This window comes from Tachysurus vachellii, chromosome 3 (assembly GCF_030014155.1).
Source record: "Tachysurus vachellii isolate PV-2020 chromosome 3, HZAU_Pvac_v1, whole genome shotgun sequence".
Taxonomy (NCBI): Eukaryota; Metazoa; Chordata; class Actinopteri; order Siluriformes; family Bagridae; genus Tachysurus; species Tachysurus vachellii.
In genome coordinates this window covers 13,813,482-13,830,485 of record NC_083462.1, presented here as the reverse complement: position 1 = coordinate 13,830,485, position 17,004 = coordinate 13,813,482, and the positions used below count along the sequence as shown (strand labels likewise).

General features: G+C 39.0%; 1 protein-coding gene across 1 annotated transcript in view; it reads right to left on the bottom strand.

Annotated features, from left to right (window-relative positions):
* grin2da (glutamate receptor, ionotropic, N-methyl D-aspartate 2D, a) overlaps positions 1 to 12,749 on the bottom strand; it is a 102,121-nt gene extending 89,372 nt beyond the window's left edge. The window contains exon 1 of the mRNA XM_060864902.1: positions 12,708 to 12,749. The gene's annotated coding sequence lies outside the window, so the exon portion shown is untranslated. The remainder of the gene's footprint in view (positions 1 to 12,707) is intronic.
* Between the last annotated feature and the right edge of the window lie 4,255 nt (positions 12,750 to 17,004).

Below are 17,004 nucleotides of genomic sequence, written 5' to 3'. Positions count from 1 at the left end.
TGTGGTGTATATGAACACCAGACACTATAGTAGCACTATAGTATACCAAGATTCAGAGTGTTATACATTGCATCGATGGGTTTTCTAAGAATAATGTGACTCATACTATATGCCTTGAGCAGTCAGAGGTAACTACGATTAACTAACATTACACAGGTGTATAAATTATTTCTAGATATACAGCTCAAAGTCTTATATGACAGACCTACTTTAATCAAATCAGTATATTTACATAGCGATCTTAACAGTGGAAAAAATGCAACTGACGTCAGGCAGCAGTCAAAAAAAAAGTAGTAATAATCATCTGCCTGCTACCTTGAAGCATCGGTCAGAGTTGCTTTGCGGCATCACTCGTGTTTTTACTCTAGTGAGAATTGATATAAAAATCTCAGAAGGTTTCTTGTAGCAATTTAAATAACACAAAACCAGGTTGTGTCATTTGCACAGCCAGCACCTTTGATCTGAAAGTAGAGCTATAAATATTAGATTACAGTCTACCTTGTCCACTAGAAATTAAACAGATTTTTTCATTAACATAACTGATTTAGCCACACAAAAGACATCCACAGTTACATTCACTAATTAGAGCTTATAGTCCATCAGGGTGACATTCTGAATTACTTTGCTGACCACATTTTTTATCTTCTTGAGCTGTACACATTAGCTTAACAATTGGAGTACCATGTCCTCCAAATCTGGCAACAGGCTCCAACCAAACATCATCTACACTGAAAAAAAGCATGTTGAATTTACTTAATTAAAATGCAGACAATGGTTCTACTTGATTGAAATGAGTAACCTTAACAGAATTCATTTTCGTACGTCCAGAGTTATCTGACAAACAAAATTTACCAACTAGCACAGACCTTAACTGATAATCAAACCAGTGACAATGCTGGCATGCAGCCAACACTTTAATCTACTGTATTTAGCGTTATATATGACTCTGTAGGTTTCCATTTACACATAGGTCTTTTTAAAAGAATGACAACAGGATACAGTTTCCAGATTAGTTTGTATTGGCTAAACAACTCAGAGCTAACCTATGGATGGGTGATCTGGGGATCCTGTGATGCTAGCCAACCTGTTGCCCCGACATCCGAAAGCCATGGTAAGCCACTGTGAGTGGTCTAGCTTCTAGACAGAGACGTATTCTTATTTCGTTTTATAAGCTCCAACTCCCTGCAGGCAAAAGTTAAAAGAATGCTATGTGCCTGGACTTACCAAGAGTAGCCTCACTGTTAGCAACTTAACAACTGAGTCAGCACAAAATAAACGCAGGGGTTGCCCATCCTACAGCATTCTGGAATTTAACTGGTTCCCTGAAGCTCCCTAAAGAACCATCATGACCCCCTGAGGCTCCCTAAAGAACCATCATGACCCCCTGAGGCTCCCTAAAGAACCATCATGACCCAGGGTCCTGCTGTTTCTCTCAGTAGTAGTGAACACTCCTTGGGAATCTAAGAGGACCCCACAGACATACAGAGAGTTTTGATAGCCCTAGCCATGCTTTCTTCACTATTGGTTTGGCTCCCTGGTACAGAGGACAGACATGTCAAGGAAGTTCAAGTAATGATCCTTAAACCTAGACCCTAGAACGAGAGCCTTATATGCTGGGAGATCTTAAGCTTGTGGCGCTATTTGTCAACGTAGCTAGTCACCTTATATATGATGCACTATCCAAGAGTCAGGTGTGGGATCTCCTCCTGTAGTCTGTGTCTCTTAAGTCCTATCTGTACAGAGCTTTACAGGTTGCTAGTTGTAAACGGGGACTTTTATGGACAGTCACTCGTGCTGTGATTACTGCAGTGAAGGGGTTGGCAGAGTTCCTGCCTAGTGTTATGTATTTAAAATCTGTGAATCTGATTATTAACCCCACAGTACCCTACTAAGCTCAATATGCAGAACATGTATTGCGTATTACTTACAGTTCTAAGTGAGCCACACAGCTTTTATGTGTTCATCAAATACATTATTAATCTGTCACGGTGCCAGGACACTGGTTGCTTTCCCGGATAACCGCCAGGGCTCCATGTAATTCAGATCCAACACTGATCCCTCTGTGAGAAGGTGCCAGGGACAGAATACAGTTGACAATAGTACAATATTTTATAGCTAAATATGAACGTATACAATCACCATATAACTGCTCAATGTCTCAGCGTGTCAGTACAACTGGATAAGGCAGGATCCAAGGATCAAAACAGAGCATGTGAAGTTAACGAACCACAAGTATCCAGCATGATCACAAATAGGATCCTTTCAGTTTCCTGTTTATAACATTCTTAAAATCTTCACAAAAGATTCAACTACTGTTTGTTTACTTGTTTCTTAAAATCTGTCCAAATTTCCTTTGGTTCAGTTCTATTTAAATTCAATTCACTTTTAAGGTTTCAAAGGTTTTAAGGTTAAGCATCAATTAACATTCTGATGCTCTCTATTGAGGGTGAGAATCACTGAACCTCACAACTGAGCATGTGGACTGCTATAAAGGAGCATTGAACTAAAATATGGTAGAGGTAGACAACATGATTCCAAGTATGCTTGAGCAATCATTACCTACTTGGTTAACTTGATAGCTTTAAACACAAGAGCCACTTAATAGTGAGCGCAAAATACTTGGAATATGGCAAGGTATAAAAACTACTTAGCCGTAACATGACCATAAGGGACATTCCCTTTAAACTATAAATGTTTTTGCTGGTTAACCTACAGAAAAGCCTCAAGCAAACTCTGTAAAAAAAAAAATAGACACTACTCATGGTGCACGGTTTTTATGTCCAGTGTTTCATACCACACTATGAAAAATTTCCATTTGGCTGCATACAACTGGCACATAGATGGAGCCTGTGTGCTCACAAGAGTGTGATTGATCCTTTGAGATCCTTTAAAACCCTTGAAGAACAATAGAACCATGTGGGATTTTGCCTAATACAAGCCAGATATGAAAATAAATACATAACCATACCAGAAAATCTGTTCACAGGGTCAGGTGAAGCTTATCTTAAACCCCTAAACAGTTCTTATTCATACACATATATATATATATATATATATATATATATATATATATATATATATATATATATATATATACACACACATGTATATCATTCATTCATTCATTCATTCATCTTCTACCGCTTATCCGAACTACCTCAGGTCACGGGGAGCCTGTGCCTATCTCAGGCGTCATCGGGCATCAAGGCAGGATACACCCTGGACGGAGTGCCAACCCATCGCAGCACACATGTATATATATATATATATATATATTTTTTTTTTTTTAAAAATATCCAATCAGACAATAATGCATCAGCTGCAGAAATAAAATCACAGATATAAAGCTTCAGTTAATGTTTACATCAAACATCACAAAGAGGAAAAATCTGATGGTCGTATGAGTGACTTTGTGGCATTAACGTTGGTGCCAGTAGCTTGGTCTGAATATTTCAGAAACTAACGATCCTCTGGAATTTCCAAGCACAATTCTGTTATTATGTATAGTATTAAACATGGTGTTCTGAACTTCTTCCAGATTGCTTTACTGAATACCAAAGATCTATTATGTCTAGCTCCTGCTAAATATGGATTATTTCTAATTATGTATTCAAAATGTGTGGTGTATAATCATGTTGTTATGTAATTGCAACATCTCAAAACTAGCAGTTAAAGCTATCCAATTTCCATATTCATTTTTTTATTTTTATTCAGATTTTTTAATTAATATAATATGTTGTATGAGCTAGACAACAGTCCTTCTTGAGCTGAAGTGTATTAGAGCAAGAAAATAAAAACATGTATAGGAGAATACATTAAGTACCCCAAGGCCATGTTTGGGATCCTGTGCTCTAAAGTTATAAAGCATCTTGCCATGTAGCAACTGCTGATGCAGGAACACCATTGTGTTAGAGAATCAGGATTTTTTTTTACATACACTGTACTGATTAAACGTGTCAACTCTCCCTTATGTACAGTTAGGTTTGTTGAATGTGCCCTTATGCCTGAGTCTCTCTTTTACTTACACTCTACCATACACATATACAGTACAGCCTCATAAGCCTCGGTTGTATCTAATCTGCACTGTCTATCTATATGAACACCACTGGTTTGCACAGCACAAGATCTTTTGCTGCATTAAAATATGTTGAGATGTTGAGAGTTGAGAATATTATCACTCATGTAATACACTTGACTTTACTGTACTGATCAAAATCCCACTATTTAGATTTATCCCAAAGTACAGGTTCCTTATTGGGTTCCTCTGAGAGAGGCTTTGTACTCATGTTGTCTCACAGAATTTTATTTTGCCCTGATCACCTTTGTGACCGCATTTTGCACTTTACCCACTACAAAGTTAGGAAACGAAAGCATTTTAACCACTAGGCTACCACATCCCAGTTCCCAAATGGTGCCACAGCCATGTGGCACCATTTGGGAACTGGGATGTGGTAGCCTAGTGGTTAAGATGTTGGGCTACCAATTGGAAGGTTCTGAGTTTGAATCCCAGGTCCTACTAGTTGCCACTGCAGATCATGGCCTTTAACCATCAGCTGCATTAAAATAAATGTAATAAATTGTTATAAAACTAGATATAAATGTTCTTTATCAAAACATGTTTGAAGTCACAGGTCAGTCATAGAGCTAGCTTGTCCCACATGCTTCTACTTCCAGCATGTACATACTGTAAGTCTGATTTGGGGGTGGTCAAGACAAGTTAAAACCCAGAGGGCAGGAACATGGGTGCATGAAAATCTATTGTCTCAACAAACCTACTTCAATTTCAGTCTCCTCTGAGAGTTACTAAGCCATGATAACCAATTTCGTGGCTATTTTCGATTGGACAAAAAACGAGTTGGTGGTACTCTTAAAGAAGATTACACCACAAATCTCACAAGCAGACATCTCACAAGGAGACAATTCTATCCCTTCAGATTAAAGTTTGGGCATCTGTCTGATGTAAGTTAACGAAACAATAGGAATTACATTCTGATCCCTCCTTCAGGGATGTAGCTGGAAGTGATGGCAGACTCTCCAAGATTCATCCTCCTTTTTAATTGAAGAAACATGTTTTGTTCTGAAGTGCTTATGTATGATTCTTTACAGTGAGTAGTGATTTTGTAGGGTTGTGGTCTATCTTTGTGTCAGCAGCTGATGCTTCTGAATTGTGACATATAAACACAGCACATATAATGAACATAGAGTCTGAATACTTTCATGAAACACGAGTAAGTATTTTTGCTCTGTGATCATGAACTTCTGTTGTTCAATGTAGTCCGTTTACAGTGTACATTATTAAATGTTTTGTATTGCTTTTTAATTTATATTGTATGTCCTCGGGACTCTATTACCGCGTTAAGCTACAGGGTTAGAGTATCTATAGTGGCTGAAATTGTACCCAGTGTTGCCATTTTGCCAGTCTGGGCACGCTTGTTTGGGAAATACATGCCAGCTACTAATAAAGAGGAGAGGATGAGATTGCCACTGACATTGAGCAGACATGGTTCTTCCCAAACTGTCTAGGCACAATAGATAGCAAACATGTAATTCCAGCCCCTGTATCATTGGGGTAACTATTTTTAAGTACAAAGGAACTTTCTTCATTGTCCTGAAGGCTGTCATTAATACAAAGTATTGCCTTTGTGATAGACCTAGGTGCCTTTAGAAAAAACAGTGATAGGGCATTGTAACTGCCTCACCTTTCAGAAAGTCTCAACAGGCTCCAAGATTGGACTTCCAACTTCCCTCCCAAACATGCCAGAATAAGGTCCATCTGGAAAAGCAGACTGGATGAGCTGCCCCATGGGTAGCTGCTTGGGTGCTTGGATAACCCTTGTATTATAAACTTGTACAGTTCATCAATTGATTCCATTCCTAGAGCTCATGATCTCACCCAGATACCCTGTAGACCTTTGTGACCTAGCTTTCTATCGAATGAGACCGAGTAAGCAAACACTGTGATATTACTGTATGATGTTGAAATCAAGATACTCTTCAGATACTAGCAACCTTCTTTCTCTATTTTTTTTTCTTTTGTTACTTCTGAGGCACCACAATACATTTTCAAAGATCTTATTATGTTTCAAGTATAATAAAATTATACACTATGAGCAAATATTATAAGCACAAACAAATATTTAGGTGTATATTTGGCTAAATTAATGGCCACTAGTCGTCTATGAATGTGCTATATAGACAAAAGTATGTGGAAATCTGACTATCACACCTGTATGTGGTTCTTTCCCAAAGAACTGTGTTGAAGCACACAGTTGCTGTAACATTGCAATTTCTCTTCACCGGATCTAAGAGGCCCAATCCTTTGTTACACTGTACACAAAGCACAGAGATCCATGAAGACATGGTGTGTGAAGGTTGGAGTGAAGAACTCGAGTGTCCTGCACTGAGCCCTGACTCTGACTCAACACCACCGAACACCTTTGTGATGTACTGGAACACAGACTGAACCCCAGACCTCCTCACTGTCTGATCCCACTGATGCTCTTGTAGCTGAATGAACACAAATCCACACAGTCAAGATCCAATGTCTAGTGCAATGCCTAAGTCTAAATAAACCACCTTAAAAGGTTCAATAAGATCTTGCCCCTGTAGACTTTACCTTAAAGTGAAAATAAAACTGTACACACAAACACACACACACACACTTTGCATTTCTGTAGCTGTGCCTTATTCACAGAATGTGAAGAATCAAATCCTGCAACAAAGATCAAGGCACTTTCACTGCACACCTTCTCAAGTGGGTGAAGTCCTATGGTATTCGAATGTAGATGTCTTGAAGTGATAGTTTTGATTATCAAAATGTGCACTACTTCAAAAAGGCTATTTGTGCAGCATTTTACAATTAATGTTAGAAAAGCTTGGCTTATGTATACAGGCGCTTGAACATTTTCATAAGGATAAGTAGCTAACAAACAGGCTTTTAGGTTCTCAGAGTGAAGATGAGACACTTATCAGCCAGATATTTCAGGATGTTCTTGTAGATTACACTCAAGTAAGCTGATAAGTCATCATAAATGGATCAATAAACAATCCTGAAAGTTGCTAGCACATAATTCTTTACCTAGCGAAACACAAATTTTCAATTTTTAATTCAGCAATTAGTACTGAGGGAGTTTTATAACACACTCCTAAACACAAAACTGGACAGATCTTCAGAATCAATCAGTCCATATTATTATTTTAGCTCTTCTTAGCTCTAATAAAGCAGCACATGACAAACAATATATATTCAACTTAATCAATATCCAAAGCTTAGAATATCCATCTCTAAAAGTGGAAACTGCTTTGTCATCACGCCCATCACTCAAGAATCACACAATTTCCCTGCAAGCAAGTCTATCATCCCAAACATATCCAACAAAAAATAAACTCTAGTGTCACCTCAGATTATGTCCCAAATAAGCCGAGAGTTAAATAATAAAGCTTGACGAAAGATGGCTAAAAAATCCTTTGGTGCATGCAAACTAAAAATTTTCACCAAAGAGTATTGGTGTTGGCAGGGTTATTTAAAAAAAAAAAAAAAGAAAGAAAAGTAATAATAAATTCAGCTGTTGCGTTAGCTTTGGCATACACACTTGTCAGCACAGGTCAAGTCTTACTCATTACCAGCTCCCATAGATCCACCAGGTGCCGTACTTTCACAAAGCAGTGTCTTGGTAAAAACAACAGCAATGCTAGCTTACATCACTGATGGCTGAGTCTTCAGTCACAACTGGCTTCTCCTTCATAAAGATGACCATATATTGACTGTCCCGCTTGCTCCTTGTTGGGCCCTTAAGCAAGTACATGAGCCCTACTTCTTTACTAAGCTGGATCTGAATGTATCACTCATTAGAATCTTAGGAGACAGCAAATAGAAGACGATGTTCATGGTGACATCTGTGCACTACACATACCTAACAATGAGTCAGTGCCACTTGTCTCTTAAAGGCCTGTGTCACTGAAAATTTCCTGAATCACCTTATTATAGTTTATATTGCTCATAAATGTGGATTTATGCTTTTAAAGCCTCTATTTCACCACATATACATTACAGCACAGTGAAATTCTTTTTTTGTATATCCCAACTGGAGGTCAGACATGATACAGCAACACTGGAGCAGAAAGGGTTAAGGGCCTTGATCAAGGGCCCAACAGTGTCAGCTTGACAGGGCTGGGGCTTGAACCCTCATCCTCCAATCAACAACCCAGAGCCTTAACCTCCTGAGCCACCATTACACCTGCAACCCAGGGATCATGTATTATCTTGCAAAACATTTCTTTAAATCAATCGTAGCTCAAAGGTCCAGGTTAAGCTTTTTTTAGTGTATAACATAAGCAGGGTCAGATTTAGGGTGAGATAGATGGGGTAGAAAAAATTTGTAGGTCATTTGAACTATTGCTGGGGACCTATAAATACACCACAACATTATTCTTACAATCAGCACAAACTAGCTAGTAAAATATTACAATAGCATGCTATTTACAAACAATGTATGAATAGAAGAGCAGGTTTATAAGAGCCACTCTCATACATAATTCCTTCTGATTTCCATTTTTCTATTTTTCTAGCAGTATCAAATATTCATAATTATAATTATTTAAAAATCCATTACACGTTCATTACAAATACGTGGTTAAATCAGCACACCGAGAGGTAGAAGCTGCTTGCAGTTGTATGATGAAATTACTGCCACTGTTCTAACCGCATGCTCAAATCCTTTCCAACTGAAAAAAAATTCTGATCATCAGCGTGTCTCAGTGGGCAGCAGCTGGTAGAGCGGTAATGTCAACATTTTTACAATTTCGCAGCACTTCAGGTGTATAATTGTGTTTGTTTGAAGAAAACGTTCTGCTAACTCCGAATCAGTTTGTTCTCCTTTTGATATCCTGTTAAAAACATGCGGTCTTACAATTTATTCTAGTGCCTTTCAAGTGCTATTGACCAGAAATGATTTTAATTTTGCCGCTGAACTTATAAATAAATAACACGAGTTTCACAGAAAGATGGCAAGATGCACAAACAACTCACAAATATTGAATGGGATAGACAAATAATTCCAATGACATGCACAAATATTGTTGTTCTTCACTCGTTAATATGTGGAACTGTATATGTGGATTTCCTTTTTAACATTTCTCACATCGATTCGTTCGTGCAATCTACAAATGTGTTATTTGCACACTTTATTTCAGTGCGCTTCTCAATCAGATAGCAAAGCAACTTTTCGCTAATGGCCACATTATTATTATAATAAAATAATAGAAAAACAATGTTTATAGTAGGTAAAAAGTTTACAATGTACAAACAGTGAAATGTTGAAAATGTTTAAACATTTAAATGGTAAAACATTTCCGACGGTCCAAAAGTTGAAAATGTTGCTAAGCGGTCGCTAAAATAACGCATGTTGTTGCTAGGGTATTCGCCCTGTAGTTTGCTATGATACTACAGCTAGGTTGCTAGGGTGTTTTCAGGTGGCTGCTATGCTATCCCAACTATCTGCTAGCTAGCTGGTGATACTATTCAGTGTTGCTAGGTGATTGCTTGAGTGTTGCTACGCTAACCAGGCTGGTTGCTATGGTGTTGCTATGATATTCCAAGCGGTTGCTAAGTGTTTGCTGTCGTAACTCGGTTGGTTGATCAGGTCTTGCTGCTGTATTCGGGTTGCTGCTTGATGCAGTGTTGCTACATTATATTGAAATAAAATCACATGAGTAAAATGGTATACATGCTGAAAATCCACAGGGCTGTGATTTGGCTGTAGGCATGAGTCTATAGCGAGAAGACCATCGCTTATATTCAATACAATTTGGAAAGAAAGACAAGACAAGACAAAATATGGTCAAATCTTTTAGTGGAAATATTCCAGATCCCAGAACAGCACTGATTTGTACGCTTCTGTCTTCTGGTAAAACTTCTGTCCCTTTCTACAAGTCCCTTTCCAGGAAAAGTACTGTTTGCCATGTGCTCTGCTGATGTCACTAATTCTACTGTAGGAACCACTTTTTATAGAAGGAAGTGAATGTTTTATATTCATATAATAGACTAAGCATTTTTAGGTTGTCTAATGATTGTTTTTGTACGAATCATCATAAAGAAAAATGATCTTTAAAACAAGATGAGGTACTTATAATGGTATGTTCTACAACATCTGTAAAAAATAAATAAATAAATCAATAAAAATTGCACATAGGAAGCATGCAGTCTGGTAAAATAGAAGTCTCGAATGTAATTAACAACTGCAGGAGTTTTCTGATAACGTGAAGCAAACAGTGCAACAGTAGCTGAATGATACAGGATTATGTAAACGTCTCTATTTTTCAGAACGATCATTTAACAAACTCTACTGAAAGCTATGGAGAAATGATCCGATGCCAAAGCAGCACATGAAACTCAAACACACAAACTCGTATCGTCTATCACATGATTTGCAGATATTTATAATAGACTAGAATAAGAAACATTTCAGAGAGGAACCGTAATTGCGACTGGTCAGTGAAAAAAAAATCTGTTTATGAATTTTAAATGCCAAATCAGAGTGAACTAAAGACTCGAGCAGCTTGATAACAATCTCAGCATTTAGCCACTTTGTTGAGCTCAAGGGATTAAGCTTGGCAGTTATATCTCTCTACAGTCACACTAGCAACTGACGAGTCACTCGTGTCACTTGTAGTTTCCCTCTTGTGGCTGTGTAGCGACTGCTACTGACCACTTGTGGGCGTGCACTGCTAAAAAGATCTTTTTACTTCTGTTAAGAATCAGAAAATTGCAGCTCCATGTCAAGCAAAATGATTGGTCAATTTGTGTTTTTTTTTTTGCTGTGAACATAGGCAGCAGCTGGGATCTGACAAGGCTCCAATACTTGAAAAAGGAGAAAAAAAACACGACAGGCTGTGTCCTTGGTTACGTTACAGCATGCATTCTACGACCTCGGAGCCTGTGAACGGCTTCTGCGTTATAATTCTGATAGCCGGAATTTGTTACAAATCAAAAGTCGTATGCGGTTAAGCGTCGTTATTCATTAACCATAAGATAATATTTCATTTACTCGACACCACCACCACCACAACCGCCACCGCTACCCCTCCGACACGATTCTACCTCAGAGATGATTCACTGAGGTGAGTGAGTATGTATTTGGGTGATACCTGACAGCTGGATCTTGAGGTGACAGTATTCTGGGATCATGATCATGTCCACGCTGCCCCTTCACCACTCATCTACCAATCCTTCCTTCTATCTTTCCTTCTTCCTGCCGTACGTCAGACAAGCCTTCATGAGGCTCTCGCAGAACCGCCTGTCCTGCAGGGGCTTGTCTTGAGCTGTCATGCTCCTAATGAATTTCTCCAGCAGGCAGTCTCTGAGTGTACTGCTACAACTTGGTGGGGGTTGAAAGGGTTGATGAATTCTGTCAGCAATCTAGTCACCTCATGTAAATCCAACCTTAAGGAATGATTTGGTATCGAGAACCAGTTATGAAATGGCAGACATAAATAACACACCAAGCATATTTGGTATATTAAGTAGCCCTGATTCTTGTATTTACTTCGGTCCATAACATGAATATTATGCCTATAAATTATGCATGAGCTTCATTTAAAAAGCAAATCAATGTAGCCTGTAAAGTGTTGCATTCTTCAGGTCAAGACCGTCCACTAAAAATTGCCTAAGGAAAAGACGTTCACATAATCACAAGATCCATGATAAACATTAACCCCTGAACGTATGGCTTAATTTAGACATGTATGTACTGTATGTAATCCAAGATTAATCTAGATTGGGAGTAATTGTGTCATAGTGTGTTCCTCTGTGCTTAAGGAGAAGCGGTTGCCTTGGGGTTGGGGTAAGGGAGGGGTAGTTTAGGGGTAAATGGTGGGATGGTGGGAACTCAATGTACGTGACAAGGCTTTATACTACCATCCTAAATACTATGTCAAAATAGAACGACACCTGTGGTGTGACATACAAATTGGTACTGACGCATTGTGGCTGCTACACACGACACGATGATCACTGAAGCCCCCCACTCCCCACCCCCAATGTTATACGTCTGCGTTATGAAGGAGCTGACTGAAGGATGCAGCGTCGCTCATTCTTAAACCTGTTACAAAATAATAAGTGCATTAACCGCACTGAGGTAAAGTTATTAGTTATCCAAGCAGGCTGTGTGTGTGTGTGTGTGTGTGTGTGTGTGTGTGTGTGCGTGCGCCAGGGGACAGAGAAGCTCTGTCTGTGTGTGTGTGTGTGTGTGTGTGTGTGCGCGTGCGCTCGTGCCAGGGGACAGAGGAGCTGTGTGTGTGTGTGTGTGTGTGTGTGTTTGCGTGTGTGTGTTTGCGTGTGTGAGTGTGTGTGCGTGAGTGTGTGCGCGCGCTAGGGGACAGAGGAGCTCTGTGTGTGTGTGTGTGTGTGTGTGTGTGTGTGTGTGTGTGTGTGTGTGAGCCAGGACGGCTGAAGCATGTGTGCGTGTGTAGTCAGGTGAGAGACATAGTCCTGTACTAGTCTGCACAGACAGTCCGCGCGCATCAATGACAGAAGGGTCATTGGAAACGTCTGTAGCACAAACACGCACATACACACGCATCGCTACGCCTGTGCTGAAGGGCAAAGCCGGGAGCACTGAGCCAAAATCACTCAGGGATGCAAAGCATGGCAACAATAAATAATAAGAGTTATCATGAGAAATAAAGCTAACATAAAGAAAGCCACTCACTGTGTTAGGATCTAGAGACAGTGTCCTTAGCGCGGATCCCGGTCCGTTGCGCCTTCGCTCCACTGCCGTCCATTTTCACCACCTCCCTCCTGCTCCCCGTTCAAGTGTACGTTCAATATCGTAGGCTACATATACCGTCTCGACCTTTCTTTACTCAGCCTGCCTACATGTTGCTGTCTCTCTCTCTCTCTCTCTCTCTCTCTCTCTCTCTCTCTCTGCTCTCTCTCTCCAGTTATTTTGTTAAAATTCAGTATATACGCCCCGTCACCTAGCAACCTCTCTCTCTCATCCGCTCTCTCCATCACTCGCGCTCGCGACACGTGTTGAATGCTAAACTTGTGGCAGCTTCTCAACGCGGAAGTGGCTGCAGTCGACCTCAGCTCAAAAGATGCAACGTATAAAATGCACCCAAAATAAAATTACAACGTATAATAATATACCCACAATTTGTTGCATCCTCACATCCTTAATTTCCTCTTGGGGTTAATTGAATAAATAATCTGTAAGAGTTGAGAGAGAGAGAGAAAGAGAGAGAGAGAGAGAGAGAGAGAGAGAGAGAGAGAGAGAGAACGTGAGACAGAGAGCGAGACAGAGAGAAAGAGAGACGGAGAGAGAGAGAAAGAGTGAGACAGAGAGAGTGAGATGAGAGAGAGATTGAGACAGAGAAAGAGAGACAGAGAGAGAGAGAGAAAGAGAGAGAGAGAGGTGCGAAGTGATGCTCTCAACCATCCAGACCCATTGCCATGCCAGAGATATAAGGTGATGTCCAGACACTAGCAGTCATACTGAATGTTGAGTGGAGTAATGTGTAGGTTTTAGAGTACAGTTTAGGACATTTGTATGCCATAAGTAGTAGTGTACTATTGTGGGTTAGCAGCTTATAAGGAGAAATTTCTCACATAATCACAATGTAATCATAGAGTGGTGCAATGTGTGTACACCCTGTTCAGCTTACTTGGAGGTCATCATTCACAGCTCAGTGTGCAGAAATGCATAAAAATCTGTTTGTGTGTGTTTGTGTGTGTGTGTGTGTGTGTGTGAGAGAGAGAGAGAGAGAGAGAGAGAGAGAGAGAATATAAGGTGTGTGTGTGTGTGTCTGTGTGTCTGTGTGTGTGTGGTCGTTAGTGTATCACGCATTTCTTTTGTGCATAAATATCAAGCACCCTTCAATTTCCTTCCAGTGTTAAAAGTAGGTTCATTAATTTAAAAGACTCATATCCAGTTCATTTACATTACAATAAATCTTGGCGGTAAAGTCTGCATGCTGTGTACTTCCTTTTACTGTGCTAGTGCTACAATAATCCTGAAATCCTGATTTTTTTTTTAATCATTTGGTGCATATGCTCAGTACTAAACTCAGTGTAATATTAATCCACTTACTCAGTTATGATATATCCAGTCACTGGATAATTTGGGTTTCTTGAAAACGAATATAGAAATTGTAAAATGCTGCTCAGTCATGAACAGATTTGCAGTCAGTATAATATTTAGACATCATGACTGATCACAAGTAATGTAATGAAGGCAGTGAATGCACACAGAGGATTTGTGTAGATTTATCCACAAGAGGAGGGGCAGGAAGAACTCCTCTCTTGTCTTCATGGAGCTTGCTTTGTGCACAGGGGCGTTGTCATGCTGGAACACATTCTAGCTTCCTAGCTCCAGTGAAGGGAAATCTAGGCAATCAAGCGCCTCCAAATTTGGGATCACGGACCGGCAACTACATATATATGTCTCATATGATAAGTATACGCTATTAAAATAGCCTATGATAATTTCAACGTAAAGGTTGTGGTACAGATTCTGTGTTTTATCAAGAAACAACCCAAGTATGTGCTTCGTGCATGGGGTTCCAGAGCATCTGAGGGATTATTTCTGGTGTTAAAATGCATAGTTTGTTTTGTTAATGCACAAAACTGCAAAGACACTTAAAGGTGCGTTAGTTAAAATAAGTCAAGATTAGAGCTTGAGCTCTAGGTGAAGTACTAAAACACTGTAATGATTATTTTTAAACTCGTCTTTTATTTTCACCCACAGTACAAACCCCCAGAATCTGCACCGGTCAGCGGAGTCCAGCTTAAAGTTATTGCAGCATTACCAAGGATAATCATGATATGACTAAGGTAAGTTGTTTATTTATTAAGAATATTCCCTCACTTTTTGGTTTAAAGATAATAAAAGTCCTGTACATTTTCTGTAAAGCATTACGAGAAATAATTTTCCCTCGCAAGTGGTTAAAAACCGAGCTGACGTCGGTTCATTAGACACAAACACTCGTCAGCCGACGTCTCGTTAGCAGAGTTGACGCCTGCATTTGCTTTTCATAGTTAAAACAAGAATTTTAAGAGTTGTTACAGTGAATAGTGTTGCTGAAAGCTAGCTTATATCACCGTGGATGTGCTTTCTTTCAGAGAGCTACAGTACCACTCTCCCCTTGATAGGTGTCAACTTAATGCACTTGTGACCAGAGGTGGGAGTAAGTCACACATGTGCAAGTCACAAGTAAGTCACAAGTCTTAACCTTCAAGTCAAGTCAAGTCAAGTCAAGTCACTGCTTTATGTCAAGCAATTCAAGTCAAGTCGTATCTTGAGTCAAGCAAGTCACTGGCAAGTAATACAGATGTTTGATAATTTAACTAAATGTATATATTAAACAAAGTTAAATCTACAGTATTTATGGTATTTACAGTATTTAAAACTCTGAGAGTTTTATTTGCAACAAAAAAATGATTATATGCATTTATTTTTAAAAGGTGTCCACATACAGGTGAGTTGTAAATACAATAAAAATCTAAAAATGAATAAAAATCAAAACTACAAAGAATAAGATGTAAATGTAACTGAAATAAGGCACCATAAAAACATGAAAAGTTTCAATATGCCTCAAACATGGCAGAAGACCAAGGAAAAGTATATATAAAAAGGTACAATGGTTTCTATGCAACCAAATGGCATTTTTTGAACAGGCATTTAATGGGACATGAACACATCCTTAAATTAGATCCTTCATTTTTAACAACAGAATAACAACAACAATCAATCACGTCAACTAAAAAACGTAAATTATTGAATCACAAACCTTGAAGTGAATTAACTATTGGAGAGAGAGAGAGAGAGAGAGAGAGAGAGAGAGAGAGAGAGATGAGAGAGATGATTGGAGTGAGTGTAATTTATTAATATTAATTAATATTTATTAATTAATAATTAATATTATTTATTTATTATTAAAGGGATAGTTCACCTAAAAATTAAAATTCTGTCATCATTTTCTCACCCTCATGATGTTACAAACCTGTATAAATTTATTTGTTTAGATGAACACGGAGGAAGATATTTTAAGGCAGGGGTCAACAACTCGGTGCCCGCGGGCACCTGGTCGCCTGCAAGGAGCACTTAAGGCGCCCGCGAGGCATGTTCTAAAAATAGTACTGGTCAAAATATAGTTCCGTCTAAAAAGATTTTTTTGCTGTAGTTTTTGAATAAAAAATGCTTGCATTAATGTAGATTTTAAAATGACTATATTTAATTTAATTTTATTTAATTAAAAAAAATGTAAACAAAAATGTTTTATATATATATATAACAAACTCTGGCCTTTTCTGAAGTCAAATATAGTCACGTCCGACTCCTGACACAAGGAAGCGGTGCAGCAACGATGAGGAGTCAGTTGTGATTTACCCCCAAAAACATGGCAGAAAAATGACAGAAAACATACCATTTTCACGGTGTTTGGGAGGAAGAGTTCTTTTTTTACGCCAGTCAAAGAAAAGTGTGTGTCTCATTTGCGGGACGACGGCAAAGCGGCACAATGTGGCAAGACACTTCAGTACGTGTCACAAAAGTTTCAATGCTAACTACCCACCCAGCAGCGCATTAAGGACAGAAAAAAACGTTAAAAATCCTTTCATGCAAGTGGACATGACATGCACTGCTGAGCAACTAAGTGCTCTGTTCAACTTGAATGCTGGACAGGTAAAGATCCTAACGTTGCAAAATGAACTTCACCTCAAAGCCCATCAGTCTGCATCAAACGTTTTGTGCCTTATGGACAGAAAAATACAGTGGTGTATGCACAGCAGCTATGAAAGTTGCCTGCCTTTTTGGTTCAACCTATCTCTGTGAATCAGCCTTTTCTAACATGAACTTTATCAAGAACTAACACAGAACACACCTTACTGATGCACATTTACAAGACTCACTCAGACTTGCAGTGTCAAATTATTCACCAGATTACAGTACAATGGTGAGCAGAATGCAGTGCCAGGCTTCCCACTAACAGACATTTACAGACAAAGAA